Source organism: Nelumbo lutea, chromosome 2 (genome assembly GCF_056320005.1).
Source record: "Nelumbo lutea isolate HS-2025 chromosome 2, American lotus-T2T, whole genome shotgun sequence".
NCBI classification, from domain to species: domain Eukaryota; kingdom Viridiplantae; phylum Streptophyta; class Magnoliopsida; order Proteales; family Nelumbonaceae; genus Nelumbo; species Nelumbo lutea.
In genome coordinates this window covers 66,313,918-66,341,224 of record NC_142685.1, presented here as the reverse complement: position 1 = coordinate 66,341,224, position 27,307 = coordinate 66,313,918, and the positions used below count along the sequence as shown (strand labels likewise).

The window sequence follows — 27,307 nt, the reverse complement described above, 5'->3', positions numbered from 1 at the left end:
AAAGCCCAAGATAGATTGGACTTGAAGCTCTCTAAACTATAAACTTCATTGGAAGAGAGAAAGGGAACTTGTCTTCCACCCCTAAGGAAATTCCAAAAAAGAAGGAACTTCCTCTTAGGAAATCTCTCAAGCTTTACACTTATAGGATGCCTTGGGAGACTTTTAAGAAGAAATGAAGATATGTATTGAGCACTCACTTGAGCCGAGCTCAGTTGTGAAGTTGATGTTATGGTTATTTGATGTAAATGTCATGTTAAGCATCTACCGATGACATTTAATTTGAGGTAAAGACAAATGAAGTAACAAGTAAAACCAAGGACATCCTTTAAAAGAGAAAGGTTTAGATCCATGGAGAGATTTTGTAATTAAAAATCTCATCAACCAAGGAAACTCATGCATGTTTCAAGTAGAAAGGAAAGTGTGAATCACATTACAATTTAAGTTGTTGAAGAAGCAAAAAACTAATTAAGAAGTGCGTATTATCATTTGATAGGCTGGTATTGCCAACATTTCACACTTTGGTATTTAATAGATTGGGGCAATCAACATCAACCCCAACTATTATTTAGAAGAAAAGTAGTTTGGACATGAAGAAAAAACAAATAATGGAAGAAAAAGTGAACAATCACTAGGAGGTCAGAAAAGGAAGGGATGACCCCCATAGTTCTATCCCTTTTGATAGGAAGCGCCAAATTGCTCTTGGAATAAATTTAGATGATGCTTTGATAATCAAGCAACAAACATTGGTGTTCACCAATCAAGTTCAGTCCAAAGTTAAAAGAGAACAAATTAAAGATAATGAGAATATTGTTTTTGTAAATCTTGTAACAACATGAAAACTTTCAAATCAATGCCAAGTATTCATGAAGATGATCTCAAGGAAACATCATTTGATGATGTAAAATTGCAATTAAATGATGAACTTATGAATAAGAAGTATTTAAAAATATTACCTATAAAAATTCTTATAAATTGCTCCCTAGGGGTATGAGCCTAAACTATCTATAATTGCCCTTAGATATGATCCTAAGCTATTTATTAATGCTTTTCAGATATACTATAAATTATTCAAAATTGTTCCTAAATATGAACATAAATTATCTATAACTGGTCCTATATACAAGTATAAACTATCTATAATTTTCTTAGATACGAGCATAAACTTTCTACCATCACTCCTAGATATGAGCCTAGACTATCTACAATCATTATTGGATATGGCCAAAACTATCTATAGTTGCTTTTAAATACGAGCCTAAACTATTTAATAGTGCATTCGGATACATAGTAAATTACTGAAAGTTGCTCCCAGATATAAGCATAAACTATCTATAAGACTCTTGAGTATAAATATAAACTATTCAACTTCTTAAACAAGTCAAAATTTTATCTTGGATACTAGCCTAAACAACCCACCTCAAGGAAACATAAAGTTAATGGTCAACAAGCTAATAGATAAATAGTTAGACGACCACAAAAGCTCCTTAGAAGCTTTTTCTTTACATGATCTTTGTTCCCTTCCTTTCCTCTCTTACATTAGTGTTATCCCCTTTCCTCCAAATTTCGTTTTTCCCCAATTCACCTTATATGACGGAACATGAAACCTCCACACCCACATAAAAGCTTTTCCGATTAAATGTGTAAATATTCAGCACAACGACGTCTTACTTTCACAACATTTCCCCCAAAGTTTAACAGGCTTAGCATTTACATTGTTCACAAATCTTCCTAGTCAGTCTATCACCACCTTTTTCCAACTATCACGGCTATTCGTTAACCAATTTGCCTACAATCTTGAAGCTGAAGTCACCTTAAATGACCTAACCAACATGAGACAAAAAAATAATGATGAGACGTTTGCCCAGTTTTACAACCGATGGAGAGCCTTAGCAAGCCAACTTCCAAATAACCAACCAAAACATTTCCTTGTTTCAGCCTTTATACATGTCCTTGTTCCCCAATTTTGCTTTCAACTATCCATCCTTTGCCTCTCCACCTTTGAAAAAGTCATACAACATGGTATAGCTATCCAAAGAGCCTTTGAAGCAAACGGAACCTTCCTGTTTAGGTCCTCTACTTACACATCTTCTCGTACTTACACCCAACCCCACACATCCATCCATAACACAGATCAACACTTCACATAGTCACCTTAAATGACCTAACCAACATGAGACAAAAAAATAATGATGAGACGTTTGCCCAGTTTTACAACCGATGGAGAGCCTTAGCAAGCCAACTTCCAAATAACCAACCAAAACATTTCCTTGTTTCAACCTTTATACATGTCCTTGTTCCCCAATTTTGCTTTCAACTATCCATCCTTTGCCTCTCCACCTTTGAAAAAGTCATACAACATGGTATAGCTATCCAAAGAGCCTTTGAAGCAAACGGAACCTTCCTGTTTAGGTCCTCTACTTACACATCTTCTCGTACTTACACCCAACCCCACACATCCATCCATAACACAGATCAACACTTCACATATGCACCAACCCAACATAAAAATGAATGAAAACCACTAAAGATACTTAACATCGATTATGCTGACCTCTTTCATAACTTCCTCCAACGCAATATGATCCAACACCCATGAATCAAACCAGATGCACCAAAACATAAAAATTATAGAGAAGACCAATACTACCACTTCCACCGTACACCAAGACAACTTGTAGCTAATTATAACGTGTTTAAATATTTTGTCCAAGATTTAATTGAAAAAAATAAACTCTTAGTTGACATCCCCCCCACCTACTACTCACTTCCACCACATCACAAAACCAACCCTCTCTTGATCTAGGAATCTTTGCAAACCCATTCCCTCCGCACCCAATTGACGTAAATTTGTCTTAATCTACATCTTCCTTCACAACTACACTTAACTCTCACCAATTAACACTTTAGGGATCCTCCACCCATACCATAAACTTTTCTGATGATACTGACTTTTCTATAGTGCTCATCGCCCCTCACCAACTAGAAGATGACCCTACATCTCTCATCGAGGACACATTTGACATTAACCTAGGTACTCAAGAAAATTCACACATTGTTAAGATAGGAGCTTGTCTTACAAAATATGAACATCTTCAAATAACTGACTGACTTAGAGAGTTTCAAGACATTTTCGCTTGGTCTTACACTGACATGCCTAGCTTAGATCACTCTTTAGTTGTCCATCACCTTGGCGTACTGCCTAGCACCCCACCTGTCACCCAGAAACTATGTCGAACGCATCCAGACATAGCCACAAAAGTTAAGGTTGAACTTCAAAAACTAGTTGATGTAGGTTTCATTTTCCCCACTATTATACCGGTTGGGTAGCTAACGTAGTTCTAGTCGCAAAGAAAGATGGTTCCATTCGTATCTGTGTAGATTATTGTGACCTTAATCGTGCATAGCCCAAAGATAACTTCCCCCTTCCAAAAATTGACTTGTTAGTGGATAGTATAGCCGGTCATGAAATGCTACCCTTCATGGATTGGCTTTTCTGGGTATAACCAAATCCACCTAGCCGAAGAAGACAAAGACCATACAGCCTTTATAACCCCTTGGGGCATCTATTGTTATGAAGTAAAGCCTTTTGGCCTAAAAAATTCAGGAGCCACATTCCAACATGCCATGACCACCATTTTTCATGACCTTATGCATGACATCTTAAAAGATTATGTTGATGATATCCTAGGTAAATCCAAAATCGAGAATCCCACCTCCCTATTCTTAGAAAGGTATTTACTCGCCTTCATACTTACAAGCTTTGGCTCAATCCCCAAAAATGCATCTTTGGTGTTACTTCTGGTAGACTTTTAGGATTCATAGTTAGCCACTGAGGAATTGAAGTGGACCCTCTCAAAATCAGAGCAATCCAAGACATGCCACCACCTAGAACCGTTAGTGAGGTATGTAGCTTCCTTAGTCGACTCACATCCCTTTGTAGATATAATCAACATCAAGCCCTTCGTAGCAAACCTTTTATGAGCTCTTACGAAAGGACATTCCCTTCGAGTGGACCCCTACTTGTCAAAAAGCCTTTGAAGACATCAAATCCCTCCTCCTTCACCCTCCTATTCTTATTCCACCTCAACCAAACAAAACTTTACTCCTTTATATTTCTGTTAGTGACACTACTCTTGGTTGTTATTATTAGCACAATACGACTCTTCCAACATAGAGTAGCATACTGCACCTCCTTTAAAAAACCAACAGGTGCCACACCTTACTTTATGGTACTGAAGTCGTTTTACCCATGGAGCTAGAATTAAATCCTTATGCATTTCTTTGCATGACAAAATCCCACATGATAGCCAATCAAGCTTACACCGCTTAGATCTCTTAGAAGAACACAAGTTACATTCTCTTGATCATATGCATGCATATCAAAAACACCTTGCTTATTATTATAATAAGCGTGTGCATAGTCATGACTTTAATGTTGGTGATTTAGTACTCAAACAATGTTTCCATCGCCATGGTAAGCTCCGTCCTAATTGGGAAGGACCATTCATTATAATTACTGCATACTCTGCCTCTGTCTATCGTTTAGCTCATGCTAATGGTACACCCTTATCTTCCCCAATTAACATTAAATACATGAAGAAATTCTATCCATAACTAATGTTATCTGTATGCTTAATAACACATGTTTGCAGGTTATATTGGTTAGATCCCACCCCTCATCCTTCATTTATTTTACTTGTTATACACCATTACTGCTACTACTACCCCTATTTATTATTGTTAATTATTAATATTATAATTCTTTCCCTTGAACTCCATCTCCTTTTCTTTACAATATTTTTTCCATTTATTTCTTTTAACATTTTCTGCTTTTACCTTGGCACCTTCAAAACCACTTTCTTTCTTTACTTATACACACTAAAACAAATGTGCTTTGATGCATCTTCAATATCCTTATTTAACTCTTTGTTCTTCGTCAAATTTGCTTCGTTTTGTCTTGGATTGCAGCTCTCTAACCTCTATTTTCTCACCACATTAATAAAAAATAATAATAATAAATATTTCCTTTGCTTACCTTTTCTTTGTTTTTCTTTACTTTTCATAATTTAACTTGCAGGTTTTTAGAGTGAGATTGCTTTCTAGCTACTCTCCTCTACTTACTTGCTATATCAAGGTGAGGCATATAAGGATGGTTGTATGTTATTCCTCCCCTTCCTCTTTCTTTACCTAACCTAAATCCTCTCAATTTCTTCCTCCCTTACATACCATGCCTTCCTTGTCTCTACCTCCCTTTCTTCTTGGCTGCCACGTGCATCCAAGAAGGGCAATCTCTCTCTAGTTACATTCACTCACCATAACCCGGAACCCCATTTCATCCAGCCCAGTTCTTTGCCATTCACTACACATAGCTAGTGGAAAAGAGGGGAAAAATGTAAACAACATTTTTTTTAATATCTTCCTTTCCTCTCTTCCCCTATGGGCCCTACCTCATTTCCCTTTTTCTTTTTCCCTTTTCTCTCCCTCCTATGCCCCCACCTTCCATTCTAAGAGGAGGCCCCAATATCTTCCTCATGGAGGAACCCTTTAAATTTCAAAAAAGAAGAAACCTAGGGGACCTCTTCTTCAGAAATCATCATCTTCTTCAAAAGGTCCCACACGACTCAAAGGCGGATAAACCCTCAACCGATTCTATTGAAAGGGGCAACAACAAATACAATCTCCCACCTTGGTTTCACAACAGGGCTGCTATCAGCTCACCTCTAATCACATAGACGAATTGGTGATGTGAGTAATTAAGCTCTACATTAAGCCTCAAGATTGCAACCACAGATCTCTCCAAACAAAGGAAAGTTCTAAACTCTCTTTGCCTCTTTGATTTTTTTTACTGATAATATTGTCAGATAAGATCTTCTTGTTTAAAAAATATAAAATAAAATAAAATCTTTTCTGTTTGTTTACCTCTGTTTAAGTCCCCCTATCATCAATATCTAAATGTATGTGTTTCCATCCAACCATATAGAGAACCTTTCTGCATAATACCTGTGCTTTAGGGATACGTTATTAGAATACTTACATTCATATTCAGATCTATTTTGATGTGCATAACTGGACTTGTTAACACGATTCTCCCTTTTTTTCATTGGTCATCTTGTATGCCCACTTCCATTACTGGTTTGTATCAATTGAATATGTTACCATAGTTTCTTGTTTTCTGAGTTTATTTTATTTTATTTTATTTTCTTGACTTCTTGCTGTCAAACATTGAAATATTCACATCAATTCATTTCATTATTCTTGAATTCAGATTCGCATTGCTTTCAAATGAGCCTTTGATACAATTATATACATACTCTCCCTTTTCTGTAAAACCCAAATTCTGGATTTAACATATACTCACATAGATTAAATTGCTTTGATTGTCTCATTCATTTAGCTTACTTATGCATTAAATTCATATAGCTGCTATTTACAATTTGGATTTGTCGCTCTTACTATATTGACCCTTCAGTTTTATTTATTTATTTTCCTAAAGTGTTTTCAAAATTATCACTTGATGACATATACGACTTAAAATTTTTAAAACTATCAAAATTACCTTTCAAAAGAAGACAATGTCCATTGTCTTCTACCTTCAAACTGAACCATACTGTTCATTGTTTCCATAGAGTGGTTCAGCTCACTTCCTTGGTATGCCATTGCACAGTAGGGACTAAACCGTCAGCAGTTGAGACGGTCTGCCTGCAATTAATAACACAAAAAGTGTGGTAACTGTTAAAACTTCTAATTGTAGAAAATAAGGTCTAGATGTTTTTAGCAAAGAAAAAAAGGCCTAGATGTTATTTCAATATTTTGAGAGCAACCTACCAACCTTCAACCAAGAATCTCAACTAGGTCGAGTTTGAAATCAGGAAAAATAGGAGGGAAATGAGAAGATGACGATATTTATGGCTAGAAGCGCAATTCACAGCGGAAATTCCAATTGCAACCTTCTTGGTTGGACTAGCTTGCTGTGCTACTACATTTGTACCCGAGGTGGAGGCATTGTCGGCAGGAGGAGACGGAGTGGTGGTCTGGGTCTGATCTGGGGTTGGCCTCGTGGGTACCTCTGGGAAGAAGGGCTGCTCTAGGTTTGGAGAAACCGAGCTTCCGGCCGGATGGAGTGGGCGGTGACACTACGGCCGGTGTAGTAGAGCCAACGGGAAACAAGGGCTAGTGTAGAATTCTATGATCATCATTAGTGCTCAAATTTTGACTTATGGGTATTGTCACACTTGAATTTGTTGGGATAATTGTGGAAGATAGAGCTAAAAACAAAAAGAAAAACAAGAGGTCTACATATATGGTCGTTCCTCTGTTCTCTGGCAATTCAAGTCTGTATCAAGCAATGCTGCTGCGTTGCGTTGAGTTAGTATCAAGAAAGGTTGCTGCATTGCGTTGAGTTTAGTTACCCTGCTCCAGTCAATGTGCAGAGAAATTAAACAAGAGAAGAATTGGGCCCATCAACTTTGTCTGCTTTTTTTTTTAATTTCTAAAGCCAGATGGCTCTACCGGTTTTGTAAATTGATTTCTACCAACTTCCACCTCCCACAACTCTTTGCTTCATATACAGTTCTCGCCTTTCTAGACTAAAACTTTGTTTCAATAATTGAAAATTGGAGGACAACGTTCAGTCAACAGTTGTATTGGGATTGGGAAGAGCATAGGATGAGTTCATTGGGTTCAAAACCCTCAAAGAAACCAGAAAAACCACATAAACACAGGGGAGAGAAAAGGTTGTGTTCTTGGGACATGAGATCACAGCTGTGGTCATAGGATTTCGCTTTCCCCTCTTCTCTTATTTTGCCTTCAATTGTGTTTTCTTGTAATGGTTGGTCTGATTGAGCAAGTTTCTCTCTCTCTCTCTCTGTATGTGGTGGGCTGATGGAGAAGAAGGAAAAGAAATGCATGCACATCTTTTTTAGCTTAGATCACTCGTCTATCTCAGCGTCTCTTGGTCTTGGATTGTACAATGGCATACCAAGAGTTTCTTCTGGTTTAGATGGTCCAAACTACTTTAAGATTGAACCATGTGGTGGTCGAGGTGTTGATGAAACGTTTTATATGAGTGTGGTAGATAAAGAAAATTAGATGATAAGTGAAGGGCATTTTTGTCCTTTTATATGATGTTTAATGTTGGACCAACTTGACAGTTTTTGAAAGTTTAGGTATTGTTGTGACATGATTTGAAGTTCGGGTACTAACTTGACACTACCCCTAAAGTATAAGTACTAATCTAGAATTTTTCCTAAGGCCATGTTTGGTTTGAAGGAAAAGGTAAGGAAAGGAAAGGAAATGAAAGGTAGGAAAATCTATACAAGGTTTATAAAGGTTTCCCTCCCTTTCCTTTCTTTTCCCTACTTTTTCCTTCAAAACAAACATAAGAAAAGACAAAGAAAAGTCTGTCACCCTTACCAATAATGGAACTAATGCCAAGTCTTTCCCCCTCAAAGATCTCCTATTTAAGCCCAAATGCCAAGATAGGTCATATGGATTCAAGAATTGTGCTCTTCCCCAAATGTGAAAATGCTAGAAGTTTATGGCAAAATATTTTCCCCTCAAAGATCACCTATTTCAATTCAAATGCCAATATATGTGATACAGGTTCAAGAACTTCCACCAAATGTGCAAATGCTAGAAGTTTATGGAAAATCTTTCCCCCTCAACGATCACTTATCTTAGTCCAAATGCCAAAATGGGAAATATAGGTTCAAGAACTGTCTCTCCACAAGATATGCAAATGCTAGAAATTAATGACCAAACCTTTCCCTACAATTTTATTCTAAATGCCAAGATAGGTGACACGGGTTCAAGAATTTCCATTTTTCTAAGCAATAAAAGATGATGTCTCCAAGGCAAATCATTCCCCCCTCAAAGCCACCTATTTTATCCCAAATGCCAAGATAGGTGACATGGGTTTAAAAATTGCCAGTTTATCAAGTAAGTAATAAGAGCCAGTACGTCTGTTAGTGATAGTGAGCCCACTCCTCAGGCCCATGCATCGGCCCACACACCAGTTATTCAAGATAAATCTCATCCATACGCCAGCTAACCCAGATAAGCCTCATCTTTTGTAACTAATCAAGATAAACCAAAATTCCTAACCAATCTGATCTTTACTTGTAGTTATCCTTGTACATGATAATCATATCAAAATAACTATAAATACAATCAATGATCACCGAGTGCGTGTGTGATCTTTCTGTTCAAAATCAACTTTGTGTTCACTTCTTTAGTTAGACAAGTCTTTCCTCCTCATAGACCACCTATTTCAGTCCAAAAGCCACCAAGACAAATCTCCCCCCCCCCCCCAAAGGCCACCTATTTCAGTTCAAGGACCAAGATAGGTGACATGAGTTCAAGAAATGCCATATATTTAATGTTCAATAATGCCAACTTGCCAAACAGTCAAAATAATATATGGTTGCAGCAAAAAAAATAATAAAATATCATTTAAGTTGTAATGAAATCAAAAGCATACTTTTTATCTTTAGACACTAAATTCTCTTCAAAAGTGAGTAAATTCTAGCTCTCAATACCTATCTAATAAGAGACAATTCTATTAAATGTACAATTCCCACTAAAAAAAAGGAAAATTGAAGGTACAATTATCTAACTTGCAAGCATTCTAGTCCAAATTGCCAAGCACTTTGAGTGGAAACTTTTGATGCTTGGTTGAATGTCAACGTCTTCGAGAAGCATGGAATGTTGTAGTAGGGCCATGACAAAGTGCAAATGCATTATTGCAAAATTTGAGCTTTTTTTGAGTTTGTTCCATCAGTCTTTCTTGTGATGGATGGTCAAAATTGACGCAGAAATAAGGTGATATAGCACTAGAATTCCTATCTCACATGGTTAATTGTTTGATGAGGTTGCCTGGAGCTAGAGTAACACTAAACAGTGGTACAAGTCTGGCCGGTTTACTATTTTTGAACCCCCCCCCCCTCTAAAAAATAAAGCATGGCAGAACGAAATTGAACTCCAATCACAATCTAGAGCTTGTTGGGTCTGTCTTTGTATCAGTTTCTACTGAGAATGGGATCATATCCAATCATGGTAATGATTATAGTATTAGATAAAATTTTCCTTGAAGTCTTGGGAATCCACTCCCGTTTGCTGCCACTAAGGCTAAGTTTGGTTTGAAGGAAAAGGTAGGAAAAGGAAAGGAAAGGTAGGGAAATCTATACAAGCTTTATAAAGGTTTTCCTACCTTTCCCTTCGCTTCCCTACTTTTCCCTTCAAACCAAACACAACCTTAACGTGCCTATCTATCCATCTATCTTATGCATTGTGTTTTAGTTTGTACGCTTGGTGGATATGATAATTATGTTATATAAACCACTAAGAATACAAAGTGACACATCTTGTATGTACCCTAGACATTGCATAATTAAATTTTATGCAATTGATAATGACAAATGGGACCACGACTCGGTTGGACTCAATTCTTAATCTTGTTTGCAAAATGTTTTAATTCCTGGGATCCATGTGAGTAGAGAGTACAGTACTGTACCTTGCAGCCAAGGGAGAGTACATCACTGTAAAACCATTGAGGATTATACCTGATGGGCAAATCTTGCATCTGCCCATAGTCCTTAGGCCTTCATAAGATGACTGGACTCAAGGACCATTTACTGTAAATGTTGGGCCCATTAAGAGCCCATAGTGATAGGCTCAAGGGTTCATTGTATTCAGTAGTGAATTCGGCCAGGCCTTGTAATAGAGGCTAGGCTGAACCAATGTGGTTGATGTGTAGATTAATGTTAGGATCCCACGCCATACAAAGAAAGCCAAGCTAACCAGCATTAAAAGGAAGTGAGCTTGAAAGCTTAATGGGCCTAGAGGCCCATTTCGAATTAGGTTAATTGGATTAATTAAATAGGGGCGAATCTAGGTTTAGATCAGTAGATAAAGATAAGAGGATAACTCTTATTCACTTAAAGAGTTTAGATCCAAATAAAGATTTGGATCAGGAAACTCCTAATTTGATTAGGAATAAACTGATCTTGAACTGCATATAAGATAAGGGATTATCCTTATCACTTAAAGAGTACAGATCCAAATAAAGATTTGGATCAAGAAACTCCTAATCAGATTAGGAGGTTGTCTCTTTAAGGTTATAAATAGAGAGCAGGGCGGACTTGAAAAGACACACAACACAGAGAGAAGACAACTCAATTAGACTGATCTTGCCTTCAATTCTTTTTCTTCCTGCTCTTGCCGCCCTACCCTGTCCGATCTCCAATTCTTGGATCTGATCAAGATTTGATCTTGATATTGTTTCTTACTAGAAGAAACAATTTTGAATCTGTGCTCACTACCCCATTTGATTCGTGTTGAAGAATCATAGGTTCTTGGTGAAGAACTACCTATTGATCCAGCCTCATCCAAAGCTGTGTCATCTTCAGGGAAGGAAGGATTTGGTACACTCTTTGGGTGTGAATACCTACGTTGGGAGGAGATTCTGCGTGGATTCCGTATCAGGTATATCCCTCCCTAATCTTGGTATCAGATTTGGTCCGGTTTGGTTACAAGAACGAACATTGAAAATATAGTTTTCTAAATTGGGAATAAGATTCCTGGATGGGGGTAAAGAAATTTTTGAAATTTCGCCCAACCTTCTTGTAGGGTTCGGCCATCTATATGATGGATCTCCCATCCCTTTAGTAGATTGTTGCTAATCAAACATGTTTTATAGTCAATGCCAATCTACATTCTTAGGGAGCGTTCTTTTTTCGGATTTTGAGAGGGGGAAAGTTGGTCAATGGGATTTTGGTTCCCATTGACCAAGAATCCCATGTTCTTTTTTCAGATTTTTGTGGGGACCAAGGAAAGCTTATTTTCTTGGGTATCACTTACCCAAATAAGTGATACCCATCTCCTAGGTGGGTAAATAACTTTCCCACGTAGAGGGAAAGATGACAACAATTGAATGGGACAAAAATGCCCTTTTTAATAATATATTTTTATGCCTAAAATGGTCATTGCCTTATTTATATGAGAAGTAAAAGAACATGAATAAATGCACTTACCCAAGTAAGTGTTTCCCAGGAAAAACTTGCCCAGGTAACTACATTTACTCGGGTAATTAACTTACCAAAAAGCGAACGAGGCCTTAGTGTAATTTCTCCTCCTAAATCAGTGATTAACAGGATACACCAGCTTTTTGCAAAATTTTTTTGGGGGGCTTCTACTTTTGGTAGTAGAACTCATTGGATTGGATGGCAAAAAATCTGTAAACCCATTCAAGAGGGAGATCTTGATATTAGATCCCTTAGGCTGTGTTTGGTTGCAGTGCAATTTTATTTGCACTAATACAAATGCATAGGAGTACAAATGTAAAAAATGCAAATTCTCATTTAATTTTGCTTTGGATTTTATTTTATTCTACTTCATATCTTAATTTACTTCATGTTTACTGCAAACAAACAAAATAAGCTAAAATTTGAAACAAAAATAAGTCAAAATTTACACTCAAATCATTTGCACTGCCATGATTTTGCATCAGTGTAAATTTATTTGCATTGCAACCAGCACAGCCTAAGGGATGGTTTAGACTTAAGGCATGGTTTAGACTCATTCAAAGAAATAGCTTATGGGCTGAATTCATGTATTCAAAATATGTCAATCCAATTCTTTGGCGCTGCTTGTTAAGATTAGAAATGGATCAAAATTTTGGAATGACATGATGAGTCTTAAAGGCATAGCATTACAGCATTGTCAATGGCTAATTGGGAAAGGAAATATTTCTTTTTGTTATGATAATTGGTTGGGTTTGGGTCCTCTCATGGACGAATTGGAAGACTGTGAGATCCAAGGTATTCCCTTGAACCACGTATTAAATATGGATGGTAGTTGGAATTTTGTCCTTGATGAAGATATTCCCCAAAATATAATTTATATGATTAAAGATGTGAAGCTTTCTTTGCATGATGAAGAGGACAAATTTATTTGGACATGCAATTATTTAGGTGGTGATGTGGCACCATCCGGGCACTCCTATCTGGCTGTGGGCTGGCTCCTTGCTGGCAACGGACGGCACCTGAGAAGATGGAAAGGAAGGATTCCTGGGGGTTTACCCGATGGGAGTACTCCAATGCTTAAGTCAGAACATAGGGGAAAGAGAAAAGAAGAGTGAGAAAACTAAGAGTGTAAGTCGCGCTTTATCACTGTGCTCGAGAGTTAGCTCGCGAGCAAAGATGTACTCAAGTTGAGAGTATGAGAGTGCATTGGTGTCAAAAGTATCTGAAGATCCCTTCCCCTTCTACCTCGAGGGCTTTTATAGGGGCATTCTTGTCAGGTCATGCTTGAGCGAGCTGGTTTCCCTAGCTCGCGAGCTAAGGTAGCCTCGGGATATTCCTTTCGGGGTAGCTCGGGGAACCCGAAGCTCGTGTTGTAGCGAGCTCCTTCTTTAGTGAGCTGTGATATAGCAAACTGCTTTTATAGGCCTGTTACTTAGCCGTTACCAGGTTATGATGTTGAGTTGTTGCTCGTGCTGAGTCAGGTCCACGTGTCATCGTTTCGTAGGTCAGGCCAAATCATCCTCCATCAATTGCCCCTCACTCCTTGGGCTGAGAGTGTTGCCTTAGCGCAAGGAGTTTGTGATGTATGATGGACTGATTTGACCGAAATTCAAACTTGATTGACTACTCACATTAAATGCGTTCGCGGGAATCAGGAGATTTTTTGACTTTTTGAATTCTGAAAACGTGCTGCAGTGGCTCTTAACTCTGGATGTCGTGCAACCGTCATTACCTCAATCATGGGAGATGTGCAGCCAATTGCTTTTTGGTTTTCAGAAGGCGTGCGGTCAGTACACCCACGAACCGTCGGATCTACCTTAATCTGGGTAATTGAATCAGAGGCGTGGAGGCTATAAATAGAAGGGCCCTTTTGGTCTCATTTTCCCTCACACCATCTTACTGTCTTGGGATTCTGAGGTCGCACATCTGTCAAGTCTACTTGAGTTCCTCAGTTCACTTCGTCCCGTCCCTTTTGGTGAGTTTCGATTACTATCAGTCATGTCTAAGTACCCATACTACACTCGTCATCGGGGTGGTGATCAGGATAATGATGCTCCCTCGAGCTCAAGGGGAGCCTGGGAACGGGCCCTGGGGGTCTGGAAGACCTCCAGTGATGGAGCCTCCACTTCCTGGGGGAGGGAGCCGATACTTTCGGCCCTTCCTCCATGATAGAGGGGAGACTTAGGTCTCTAATTAGCTATTTCCACCTTCCTAGGGACCTCATCTACTACCTTCCCACCAGTAACTTTCCGTGGGAGCATGGTCCCAATGAGATAGTTATATACCAGGAGCAGCTCGAGGTTGGCCTGCATCTCCCCCTACACCCCTTGATAGTGGAGGTGCTAAACCACTTTAACATCACCATCGATTAGCTTCATCCCAACACCATTCGGAACATGGTTGGGACTATATCCTTGTGTTGTGAATACTGTCTTCCCTTAAACCTCGACATTTTTTCTACTATCCTTTGTATAAAGAATGCCACTCCCAGGGCTCCACCGAAGAGGCATCTCTACTACTTCTCTCCTCGTCGTGGCTACAAGCTCTTATACGGGCTTTCGAATAAAATTCCCGCCTGGAAACGGGATTATTTTTTGGTCCGCAATCCTGAGGGGTGGCCCTTCCCTACTTCTTGGGGGGGCGCCATCCATGACTTCGGGGTCGACCTGGACCCCGACACTCAAAAAATGATGTTGTCCTAGGCATCAGTTGGCTTCCTCTGTTTGGATTACTTGGACGAGGAGAAGCTCGTGCAGGCCGGCCTGAGCCCGGGTAGGTTGCCTCTTTAGGTCACGTAGCACCTTGTCACAATGTTGTATATATACGTGTACTTTGTTCTTACTGAACTTGACACTTTATGGATTCTTCTTGGTAGCCATCATGCCTGGTGTTGATTCATGCCGCCTTCTGTCAAGCAACTAGAGGCGCAAAGTAAAGATGTCGAACCCTGACCAGACTCCTCCCTCTGAGGGTACTGAGTTCGGGTCTGCCGAGTCGGGTTTCACCTCTCCACCGCCTCCATCCGAAGGGGGTGCCGACGAGGCCAGCCTCGAGGAGGGCAAGCCGCCGCAACAAGAGGTAGCCCCTCTAGGTTCGTCTCGGTCATTTCCCTATCCACGGCTCCCAGTGGGGAAATGGGAGGGCGTAAACGACTTTGTTGTGGCTCGCAGAAGAAGTCGGAGAGTGATCTACAATGAGGAGGTCGCAAAGTGGGGGGCGATGGAGCCCGGGGATCTTGCCGTGCTCATTGCTTCTCACTGTATGGTGGTAGATGGTCCTTTTCTCTTCCATTGCCCTCCTTTCCCTTTTTGTTGTCTTTTGACTCCTGTCTCTTGTTGGCAGGTAAACACCGCCATACACGCCATGGCCCTCCAGATGCACGTCCACTCCTGCGACGCTCATAACCAGAAGGTCAACCTTTAGAAGCTTTAGGGCAAGCTCCTTCACACTCGCAAGGGGAGTGGGTCCCAAGAGCTGCTCGTCCGGGAGGAGTCGTCAAGGGTGGCAGCGGACGTTACAGGGAGGAGTCGTCAAGGGTGGCAGCGGAGAGGGAGCTCCTTCACCAACAGGTTCAGGATTTGGAGTCCACTCTATTGGATCGAACTCAGAATTTTGACAACATGGTGGAGGCCGAGCGAGAGAAGGTGGTCTGGGACTTCAAAAAATCCCAGGAATATCATGACCTCCAGGTAGAATATGGCTCGAGTTCATACCGCTCTAGGTTTAAGCTTTGCCGGTGGTTGGTTCGGAAGAAATTCTCCGGGCTCAGCCTCGACGGCATCACCATGAAGAGTCTTCCTTCCGAGATGGCGGACCAGGCGAAGGAAGAGGAGCTTGACTCTCCGAAGGACGAGGACGAGGAGGCGGATCCCTGAGGCTTTGGCGGCGTTTGTCTGGACTTCTGGTGGCTCCTGGGTGCCATAAACCCAGTCATGGAAACATCTTTTTGTTGGGTGGTTGTGCCCTTTCACTCTGTCAGACATTCCAGAGCTGTTTAGCTAGACTATAGCTTTGTCATTTGCTATTTTTCTTTCTTTTCCATTTTTTTTGAGTGGTAATGAAATTTCTTCTTCTTTCTTCCAAGTATGATGCGCTCTCTTTATTTTTGCTAAGGTGATCTCAACACCCGAGCTATTAGAGCTACATACCCGAAGTAGGACTTCTCGATAGTCGTTATCCCAAACTGTCCCTAAATCATTTAAGGCATCTCTACGATGCACGGCGGAGTGATTACCATGTGTGCCCGAACCATGCCCTTGTCGGTTATTCCTTAGTTCAACCAACGCACTGAGGCGAGCTATGTTTCATGGGGTTTAAACCCGATTTGTTTACGCCTATGATATTTCATACTTTGCCTTCCTCACTGAAGTGGCTAAGTCTTTCTTGATGCCGAGGTCTCAGTTAGCTCAGTGTTTTGGCCCGAGAGCTGGGGGGTGACTTATAGTTTGTCCTTGAAGTTTGCCCATGCTATGGAGATGACTGGGTCTTATTGCATCGAGGTCACGATAGCTTGGCATTTTGGCCCTTAGGCTCTGGGAGTGACTCGTGGTCTACTCAGTTGTTACAGGTAATATTTTCCTAAGTTGACACTATTCCATGCCCGAGGTACTTGTTTCCCTTTGAGGGTCTTGAGCTCATATGTTCCCTCCCCGAGCACTCGTTTCACTCGATAAGGTCCTTCCCAATTAGACCCAAGCTTGCCAATGCCGGGCTCAGGTACCATAACTTTACGGAGGACCAGGTCACCGATGCGGAGGTTCCGCTTCTTAACCTTGGTGTTATAGTACCGAGCTACTCTTTGCTGGTAAGTTGCGGTCTTGATGTGCGTGAGGTCCCTTACTTCGTCGAGTAAATCGAGGTTGTTACATAGCTCATCTTCATTTATCTTGTCATTGTATGCTTCTAGTCGCAACGTAGGTACTTCAATCTCTGTTGGGATAACTACTTCGGTGTTGTAGGTAAGGTTGAAGGGAGTCTCTCCTGTGGCAGTTTTCTCCGTGGTTCGGTAAGCCCATAGAACACTAGGTAGCTCATCTGCCCACAATCCTTTATCTCGGTCCAAACGTGCCTTCAATCCATGGAGGATGGCCTATTCGTGACCTCTGCTTGATCGTTTGCTTGAAGGTGTGCAACCGAAGTGAAATTCTATCGTATCCCCATATCTTGGCACCAGTTCTGGAATTTGATGTCCTCAAACTACTTGCCATTGTCAGAAATTAGTACCCGAGGTAACCCGAAGCGGCACAAAATGTTCTTCCAAAAGAAGTTTTGGACGTTCTGCGCTGTGATTGTTACAAGAGGTTCAGCTTCTACCCACTTGGTGAAGTAATCCACTACTACTACTAAGAATTTCCTCTGGCCTGTCACTGGTGGGAAAGGTCCAAGTATGTTGATGCCCCATTGTGCGAAGGGCCACGGGTTGGTGAGATACTTGAGGTCGACAGCGGGCTGATGGTGGATATTGGCATGCTTCTGGCATTTGTCACATTTTCTGACGAGCTCGATGGCATCTGCTTTCATTGTTGGCCAATAGTACCCCTATCGTAGTGCTTTTTAGGCGAGGGCCCTGCCCCCAAGTGTCCGTTGCATAGACCCTCATGAGTGTCGCGGAGTACGAGCTCGGCTTCAATAGGTCACAAGCAGCGTAGATAGGGGAGCGTGTAGGATCTTCGGTACAGCCGTTCGTCTATTATGACGTATTTGGCCTCCTAGCGCTCTACCCTTCCGTCCGCATTGCGATCTGCGGGGAGGGTCCCGTGTAGCAAGAAGCTCACGAGTGGGTCAATCCAGCTCGGCTCTGGTTGAACGACGGGAGTGACCTCCTCTGCCCCCCCCCCCAAGAATGCTAGGCCGAGGCAGGTCCTCTATGTACACGGTTCTCATGGTGATATCGTTGGTGCTGGCTAACTGGGACAGGGCATCGGTCTCAGCGTTCTCCAACCTCGGGATTTTCCTGATGAAGTGTGACTGGAAGTTAAGCAGAGCCTCTCTTACTTTGGCTAAGTAGGCAACCATGGTTGGTTCGGGAGATTCATAATCTCCTATGACTTGGTTGACTATGAGCTGGGAATCACTATAGATGACGATGTGCTTGGCTTTTACTTCTCTAGCTAAAGCTAATCCAACTATCAGCGCTTCGTATTCCACTTCATTGTTGGATGCCGCGAACTCGAAGCGTAGTGCATACTCCAATTTCGTGCCACTTGGGCCGTGCAGAACTATTCCGGCTCTGTTGCTCTGCTGGTTTGAGGAGCCATCTACATGAAGGATCCAGGGCTCCTCATCCCAGTTCACGATTGGCCTAACTAGGAGAGACTCCACACTGGCTGCTACCTCACGGGGCTCGGACTCAACTGGCCTGGGAGCTCTGGGCTTGCCCAAACTGGGGGCCTCGTGCTCAACCAACCTAGGGACTTCAGAGCTGAAAGTGCACTCCGCGATGAAATCTGCTAAGGCTTGGGCCTTAATGGCAGTTCGCGGCTTGTATCGGAGGTCATACTCGCTGTGCTCAATGGCCCACTTCGTCAGTCGACCAGAGACCTCGGGCTTAAGTAAGACTTGCCTCAGAGGTTTGTCGGTGATGACGATAACAGTATGAGCTTGGAAGTACGGACAGAGCTTTCGAGCTGCGATGACCAGTGCGTAGGCTAGCTTCTCTATTTCTAGATATCTCGTCTCTGCTCCCTACAATACTTTACTAACATAGTAGATGGGTCGTTGGACCCGATCTACTTCCTTTATCAGTATCGAGCTGACCACTTCGTCACTTGTCGAGTGGTACAGCTCTAAAACATCACCCTCTTCGAGCCGGGTTAAGGTTGGTACACTAGCGAGGTATTTCTTGAGCTCGTCAAATGCGAGTTGGCAGTCTTGGGTCCACTTGAACCCTTTGCTTTTAATTGCCTTAAAAAAAGGCAGACAGCGGTCCGCTGACTTGGACATAAAGCGGCTCAGGGCGGCTATGCGGCCATTCAGCCTGTGAACCTCCTTCAACTTCTGGGGTGGTCTCATATCTAGGATAGCTTTAACTTTATCCGAGTTGGCCTCAATGCCACACCGGTTGATGATGTATCCCAGGAATTTACCCGAAGTGACACCGAAGACACACTTGTTTGGATTTAAGTTCATGTTAAATTGTCGCTGAATTTGAAAGACAGAATGCAAGTCTTGTACTAATTCATTTGAGAATTGGGTTTTGACGACCATGTCATCTACATAACACTCTATTTTTCTGCCAATTAATGGCTCAAATAGTTTATTTACAAGCCTTTGAAAGGTTGCCCCAGCATTTTTCAACCCGAAGGGCATAACCTTGTAACAATATAGACCAAACTCTATGATGAAGACAATTTTTTCTTCGTCCGTCGGGTCCATCCTGACCTGGTTATAGCCCAAATAGGCATCTAAGAAACTCAGCAACTCGTGCCTTGAGGTCGCATCCACTAGGCAATCGATTCTGGGGAGGGGGAAGTAGTCTTTTAGGCAGGCTCTGTTCAGGTCAGTGTAGTCGACGCACATGCGCCAGCTGCCGTTAGCCTTCTTTACCAGAACGGGGTTGGCTACCCAGCTCAGGTAATGGACTTCTCTTATGAAGTCAGTTGCGAGGAGCTTCCCAACCTCCTCGTCGACTGCTTTCCATCGCTCTAGGGCTAGGTTGTGTTTCTTCTGTCTAACGGGCCTAACTGCAGGATCAGTATTGAGTTTGTGAGTTATGAAATTAGGGTCTATGCCGGGCATCTCTGCCGCGGACCATGCAAATACATCTAAATTTTGAAGCAAGAAACTTACCAGTTCGGATCGCAGGGGCTCCTAGACTGAAACTCCGACCTGAAGTGCCCGAGTTGGGTCTTCTGTTGAAGTTGGAATAGCAATTGTTTCTTCTGTGGGTGGAGCTCGTTCTTCGCCTTGCTCCATAGGTCGCTCCAGTTTGAGATTGTCAGCCACCTTGGTCTTTCCCTTGAGGGTGGCAACATAGCACTTGCGAGACTCAAGCTGGTCGCCCTGCGCTACCCCCACTCCGAAGTCCGTAGGGAACTTCATTGCCAAGTAATAAGTGGAAACCACCGCCCGTAGGGCATGGGTGATCGATCGGCCTATTATGGCATTGTACGGGGAGGGATCGCGACCACTAAGAAGTCATGGTTGAGTCTTACTACGTTGGGCCATGCACTGACTTCCACAGGTACTGTTATTTTCCCCAGGGGCCTGACTTCTTCTCCACTGAAGCCTACCAAGGGAGTATTCGCGGGCCTTAAGTCACTTCCCTGCAGCTGAAGCTGGTCGAACGTGGCTTTGAAGAGGATATCCGTCGAGCTACTTGAGCCAATGAAGACGCGCCTGACCTCGAAATCATTGATCCTTACTTTTATGACGAGCACATCATCTTAGGGGTAGTGGACCCCATGTGCATCATCCTCCATGAAGAAGATCGGTTCCTCTGTCTTCGGCCGCTTAGGATGATTCTGCTCTTCTCTGGCAGCTTCGCAAACTGATGTCTGAGCTGCATCTGAGGTACAGCCCGCAACGATCGAGCCTTTAACTATCATGTGGATGGTGCCCCGAACTAGCCTCTCTTCCGAGGGCTACCTCTGTGACTGTTCTGCTGGCCTATTGTTGGATTCGGGAACATCCTTACCGTGCTCCCTTGCTGACCTACTTTATTATTATTATTATTATTATTATTATTATTATTATTATTTTGTACAAAATTCCTTAGATATCCGCGATGAATGAGTTCCTCTATCTCGTCGTAGAGATTCTTACAGTTCTCGGTACTATGATTGTGGTCTCTGTGAAAGCTACAATATAGATTTTTATTCCTTTCATTAGGATTCCCCCTCAGGTAGGGTGGCCACTTCATGTACAGGGCATCCTTGATTGCCATCAAGATTTTTGCCCGTTTAGCATTCAGTGGGGTGTAGTCAGTTCGATCTGCTACAGGGGCTCGGAATGGCTAACTCGGCTTGGCCCCCCGAGCTTCTTCTTTCGGTTGTCTCCTTGGCTGGAAGGTTCTCTTTCTCTCTTTCTCTTTTCGGGTGCGCTCTCGCCCTTCTGGTTAATCTCCTCTTCCGTGGCTATGAACCTACCTACGAGCTTGAGGAATTCTGTTATGGTCACCGGTTGGTTGACAACCATGTGCCACTTGAATTCCTTGTGCGTCACACCCTTCTTGGCTACTGCAAGGCGCATTGCGGGGTCTAGGCACAGTATCTGCATGCATGCACTGTTGAACCGCTCGATGTAGCCCCAAATGGATTCTCCCTCTCTCTAAACTATACTGAGAAGGCTTTCCTGTGCGGGCCACTCCTCTGAAAGTGGTGGAGAAGGCCACGCACATGCAAGACTCACTGGCCCTCGCCAGGTGCATCTGTGACTGGAAAGCGTCTACATGATCATTTGGGTCGAACGACCCATCATACTTATCGAGAGGGGGGAGCTTGAAGTCCTTGGGTTTTGGAATGGCCAGGAGCTCGGGAGACAGGGGGATGGAACGGAAAGGAGATGAGCTTTTACTTCACCCAAGTTTCCCTCTTCCCTACCTCTGAGTTCGAGCAGGTCGTAGGTGGCAATTCGGCGCACTCAGTGGCGACGTCTTTGCTTCTTGGCGGGCTCCGTGTTGGTGTTGCTCGCCTCCACACTGTCAGGGATAGTTTGCGCAGGAAACAACTTGGGCTGCTGGTGATGGCTGCGGACAGAGGGGTTCTGTTAAGAGTCTACAGCTAGGATCTTGAACCGGTTCTCCAGAAGTGGGGCTTCGAACATTGATTGCTGGGGTGACATAGACCTGGCGAGTTGGGATCCTCCCGACCTGACTACCCACGGTGAGACCGGAGCGGCGGACCTTTCTTTCCTGTAGCAGGAGGAGGCTTGGCTCTTAGGGGGGTTCTGGGAAGCCTCTTCTGGGCGAGAAGGGCGTTCATCCTGGTGGTGAGACCTGGCTTGTCGCGAGGTTGGGTGCCGAAGAGGGAGCTGAGGCTGAGGTTGAGGCAGCTGAGGGAACTGTTGCAGATAGTGATACTGAGAGACGTGATGCAGTACCTGCTACTGGTAGAGTTGGTGTTGCTGAAGCTGCTGCATTTGGGCTTGCATGGCCCGCATGCACTGCATCAAATCATCAAGTTGGTTCTGGCTAGTCGCTAGAGGGACAACAGTTGGTTCAACAAAGGTTGTCTCAACAGAGAGGGGAAGGGGAACACTCATAGGCGCCACTACTTGTGGCACGTTCAGGCTAGGGACTCCGTCCACTGAGAGGGGAATGGTGAACTGCCCAATGCAGACCATCGAGCCTGGAGTTGTTCCCTGGTGATGTCCATCTCCATGCTGCATCCGACATTGCTTGAAGAAGCCATGAATGCTGAGTTTTCGAAAAAAAGGAACTGTGAAAGCTTAGAGTAAGGCTTTTAGAAACGATTTCCATAGAAGGCGCCAATTGATGCGACACGATCTGGGCACTCCTAACTAGTTGTGGGCTGGCTCCTTGCTGGAAACAGACGGCACCTAAGAAGATGGAAAGGAAGGATTCCCGGGGGTTTACCCGGTGGGAATACTTCGATGCTTAAGTCAGAACGTAGGGGAAAGAGAAAAGAAGAGTGCGAAAGCTAAGAGTGTAGGTCGCGCTTTATCACTGTGCTTGAGAGATTAGCTCGCGAGCAAAGATGTACTCAAGTTGAGAGTATGAGAGTGAGTTGGTGTCAAAAGTATTTGAAGATCCCTTCCCCTTCTGCCTCGAGTGCTTTTATAGGGGCGCTCTTGTCAGATCGGGCAAAACCACCACTAGACCCCTGCCACAGCCGTTACCTGCCAGGGGCTGCGCGGGTGGCCGTTGCGATGTACCCCCTTGTTCGGATGGGTGACACATCTCCAAAGGGCAGGCACGCCTCCGCCTGCTGAAAGACGTGGGTGCAGACTATTGAAAGGACAGGGACTGCGTCGTCAGTCAAGGGACATGGCGCAGTCTGATCGGTACAGTCTGTCAGATAGAAACTTCCTAAGAAACGCTCGTGCTGCTCATTTGTGAGCTATTTTGTAGCGAGCTTAGGAGTACTTGAGGGTTGCCCTTCTAATGACTTATCTGCTTAGGGGCTTGAGCGAGCTGGTTTCTCTAGCTCGCGAGCTAAGGTAGCCTTGGGATATTCCCTTCGGGGTAGCTCGGGGAATCTGTAGCTCGTGTTGTAGCGAATTCCTTCTTTAGCAAGCTATGATATAGCCCGTTACCTGCCAGGGGCTGCGCAGGTGGCCGTTGCGATGTACCCCCTTGTTCGGATGGGTGACACGTCTCCAAAGGGCAGGCACGCCTCCGCCTGTTGAAAGACGTGGGTGCAGACTATTGAAAGGACAGGGACTGCGTCGTCAGTCAAGGGACATGGCGTAGTCTGATCGGTACAGTCTGTCAGATAGAAACTTCCTGAGAAACGCTTGCGCTGCTCATTTGTGAGCTATTTTGTAGCGAGCTTAGGAGTACTTGAGGGTTGCCCTTCTAATGACTTATCTGCTTAGGGGCTTGAGCGAGCTGGTTTCCCTAGCTCGCGAGCTAAGGTAGCCTTGGGATATTCCCTTCGGGGTAGCTCGGGGAATCCGGAGCTCGTGTTGTAGCGAGCTCCTTCTTTAACAAGCTATGATATAACGAACTGCTTTTATAGGCCTGTTACTTAACTGTTATCAGGTTATGATGCTGAGCTATTGCTCGTACTGAGTCAGGTCCACATGTCATCGTTTTGTAGGTCGGGCCAAATCATCTTCCATCATATGGATTTTCTCTTACTTCAGCTTGGAGTGTGATTAGAGACCATGGTCCTATTGTTGATTGGCATAAACAAGTTTGGAAATCTGGTCTCCCCACAAAGATATCTCTATTCATTTGGAAATTGATTCACGGTGTGATTCCTATTGATAACGTGAATTATAAATGTTGTTGTGATCAGCCAAGTTTGGAGAGTACTAATCATGTTTTTGTTAGTGGAGCTTTGGCTAATAAGTTAGGGTGTATTATAGCAACTTATTTGATATTCCCATCATCATCGCTCAACACGTGGTGGACTCTCAATCTCAGCGCCTTATCGAAATTTTACCTCCCATTTTACTTTGGGTTTTTTTGGCAGGAGAGATGTAGTTGTAGATTTGAAGGTAAAGGGGTTACCTCTTCTACCCTTGTCAAGAGAATTAATAAATAATGGCTTTTGGAAATTAGCTTGCTTCAAGGTAATTCGTCATATCCTGAGGTAAACTCCCTTGCCCTTCATGTTTTGAACACTCCCATCAAACCTATTGAAAAAAGAAAACATTGATGGCTCTATTGGGAGTTTGAGTTTCCTGGTGAATTCCACTTTAAACTTAATGTTGATAATGCTTGTCGTGGAAATCTGGGTGAGAGTGCAGGTAGAGAAATCATGAGGGATAGCAACGGTGTTTTTTTGTCTTGGCTTCTATTATTTTTATGGAAATGGAACTTCTATGATGGGTTACTGAGATTGAGGTAGACAGTGATAATAAGAATTTAGTTGAGATTTTGCTTCAGAAGACATCTTATTCTAGGAATATGACCTATTTATTAAGAAATATCAAGAATATGTGTAATTCCATGAGAATTAAATTCTCTCATACTCTTAGAGAAGGAAATAGATGTGCAGACTTTTTGGCCAACATGAGGATTAGAGAAAGGAGTTTCCACAGCTTTAGCTCAATTCAAGATACTCGAGACCTTAGAAATCTTTTGAGGGAAGAATATATGAAGATTCCTGTCTTACGTACGTATTGATTAATGTATTGTCTTCTTGTTTATGCTTGGCCTTTAATGCTTGAGGGCTGGGTTGAGAGTGTAAGTGTGTTCTCTTGTTGGGTTTTGGGGCAAGGTGGGCTATGTCCTCCCCTGTAATTTGTTTTGCGACAAAGACTCTCTTGTATTATGACCGTGAGACAAAACCCCCTTCTGTTAGATTTTCATTGAAATTTGCCGTTATAATATTTTTTAATCTCCATATTACCCTTGTAATAAGAAAAACACACCTGCAGTATTTTTCCCTCACTTTGTTCATAGCATCTCTGTATTTTTTCTCAGCATCATATCCGGTTTTGTTCTTCACATGTGTACATGAGTGAATCACTTCGTCCCACGTGGAATTATCAAGTCTCCGGCAAAACTTAACCATCCCTGGATCCGGTCTGGGCTATGTAGCACTCCAGCTAAATATCGGTGTCATGGAGATTGAGTGCCTAGGTGCAGACATGGCTTATTCTGAGAGATAGAGAACTTGTCGATCTCCCTTTTCTCTCCTTCCCTATAGCCACCGGAAGAGTAGCCCTTCCTCCCCCACTTCTGAGAAATTGAACTTGTTTTTCTCCCAATTGTCTACAAGGGTAGTATGGGGATTAAAAAATATTATAATGGTGGATTTCAACAGAAAGCTAACGGGAGGGGGGGTTTGTCTAACGGTCATGGTACAAAGGGGTCTGTCACAGACCACATAATGCAGGGGGGTCTTTGTAATTTACCCTAATTTAAAAAAAAAAAAAGAAGCAAAGAGAAAAGGAAGAAGAAAGGAGAGAGTATGACATTACTTGAAAATTCAATGAACAGTTAATGACACTTTTGTCCTCTACAATTTTCTTTTAGACTTAACTTTTGAAAGATAAACAAGGTATACCGACATATATTTTACTCATAAGAAAACTTTGATAAAAACTTATTTTATCAACATATGAGCAGCTTTTTACTTTACTGTCAATTTTATTAAAATTATATTTTATCAAAATGAATTTCTAAGTTTTCATTATTATTTGGAATTGTGAATTCTTTGTCGGTTAGATCCAATTGTGGGTATAAGCTATTGTCCTGATTAATAATCAGAATGGGATTGATGCACACTATCGAAAACAAACCAAACCTGACCCATCGAGGTTAGGGTCAGATTGGACAAACTACTTTTATCACCTTTGATTTGGATCAACAATTTAATTCATTCAAATAAAATTTAGAAAAATTAAGAAAAATAATTAATTTTTCATTAATTCTCAAGGATATTCTATATTAAAATAAGCATAAAACAATATATATCATATATTATATATTTATTGAAAACACAGAGAGGTTTGATCAAGACAATTTCTAAGAATATGGAAAATTTCTGGTTCTCACTGTAACCAATCTAGTCCGGTCCTAGTGTTGACAACACTGGTTGGAAGCAATCCAAAGATATCTTGATGACTAACTTATCAGACCTAGAGTATTTGTATGTAGTAATTATGCATGGTCTACAATCCTTTTGAAAGGGGTGTTTGCTTTCCCTTCCACCTATTTGATTTGTCCAGGACTCCAGGTCTACAAAAATCCTATTATCTACTTATAATTGGACTGATTTCCTCGAATACCAATACATGAAGGTTCTATTCACTGTTCGGTAAGTTATTTAATCGGATAAATACATTTACTCACATAAATGTTTCTTTAGAAAAGACTTATCCATGTAAATGCATTTATATATCCATGTTTTTTTTTATTTTTTATGTAAATAAAACAATAGACATTTTAGCCATAAAAATCCATTATTAAAAGGGGTACTTTTGTCCCATTCAAGTATTGGCAACTTCTCCCCAGGTGAAAAAATTATTTATCCACTTAGAAATGGATAAGTGATACCTAAGAAAATTAACTTTTCCTGGTCTGAACATAAATTTGAAAAAATAACATGGGTTCTTGGTCAATAAAAATCAAAATCCCATTGACCAACTTTTCCCCTCTCAAAATCAAAAAAGAAAGTACACTTCCAAAAGAAAATTCAAACAAAAGCAACAAAATTAGAGACTTCATTTTTAGGCTGCATACAAGCTAGGGATCTATTGTTCCCTTCAACGGCTCCTATGGCGCTAAGTGCCCAACAAGATCCACAAGTTTCCTACATTAATTGTGACGTCTGCAACTATCCACTAATGATCAATCCACAATTCCACATATCAAGCATTTTCAATTTTTTCTACGTATGACAGTAAGAAATTGTAGAGGAGTTAGAATTGACATTTCCAATCTACTCTTCTTAATTTCACCTCCTATGGAACTAAGAAACAGTACCCCTGAAAAAATATGAGAGGAAAAATATTGGCTTTGGAGAAAATAACAAGGAAAGAAGAGAGGAAAAAAAACTCCAAACCTGCATCTTGACGTTGGTGATATCTCCCTTCTTTCTGCAGTGGAAAATTCTAGTCAGGCCTTTAGAATCCACGGTGGGTGCAGTATCAGAGATATCAGTGAAAGGAGAAACACCTTTGAACCCCGTAAACAACCTCTCAAATTCATC

At 42.1% G+C, this 27,307-nt stretch overlaps 1 long non-coding RNA gene across 1 annotated transcript; it reads right to left on the bottom strand.

Moving 5' to 3' along the window:
* Nucleotides 1–445: 445 nt before the first annotated feature.
* On the bottom strand, nucleotides 446–27,307 carry LOC148871294 (uncharacterized). Its single transcript, XR_016108234.1, has 3 exons — nucleotides 27,161–27,307; nucleotides 6,557–6,699; nucleotides 446–720 (listed from the first exon to the last, which is right to left on the bottom strand). It is a non-coding gene; the product is annotated as an uncharacterized LOC148871294 (long non-coding RNA).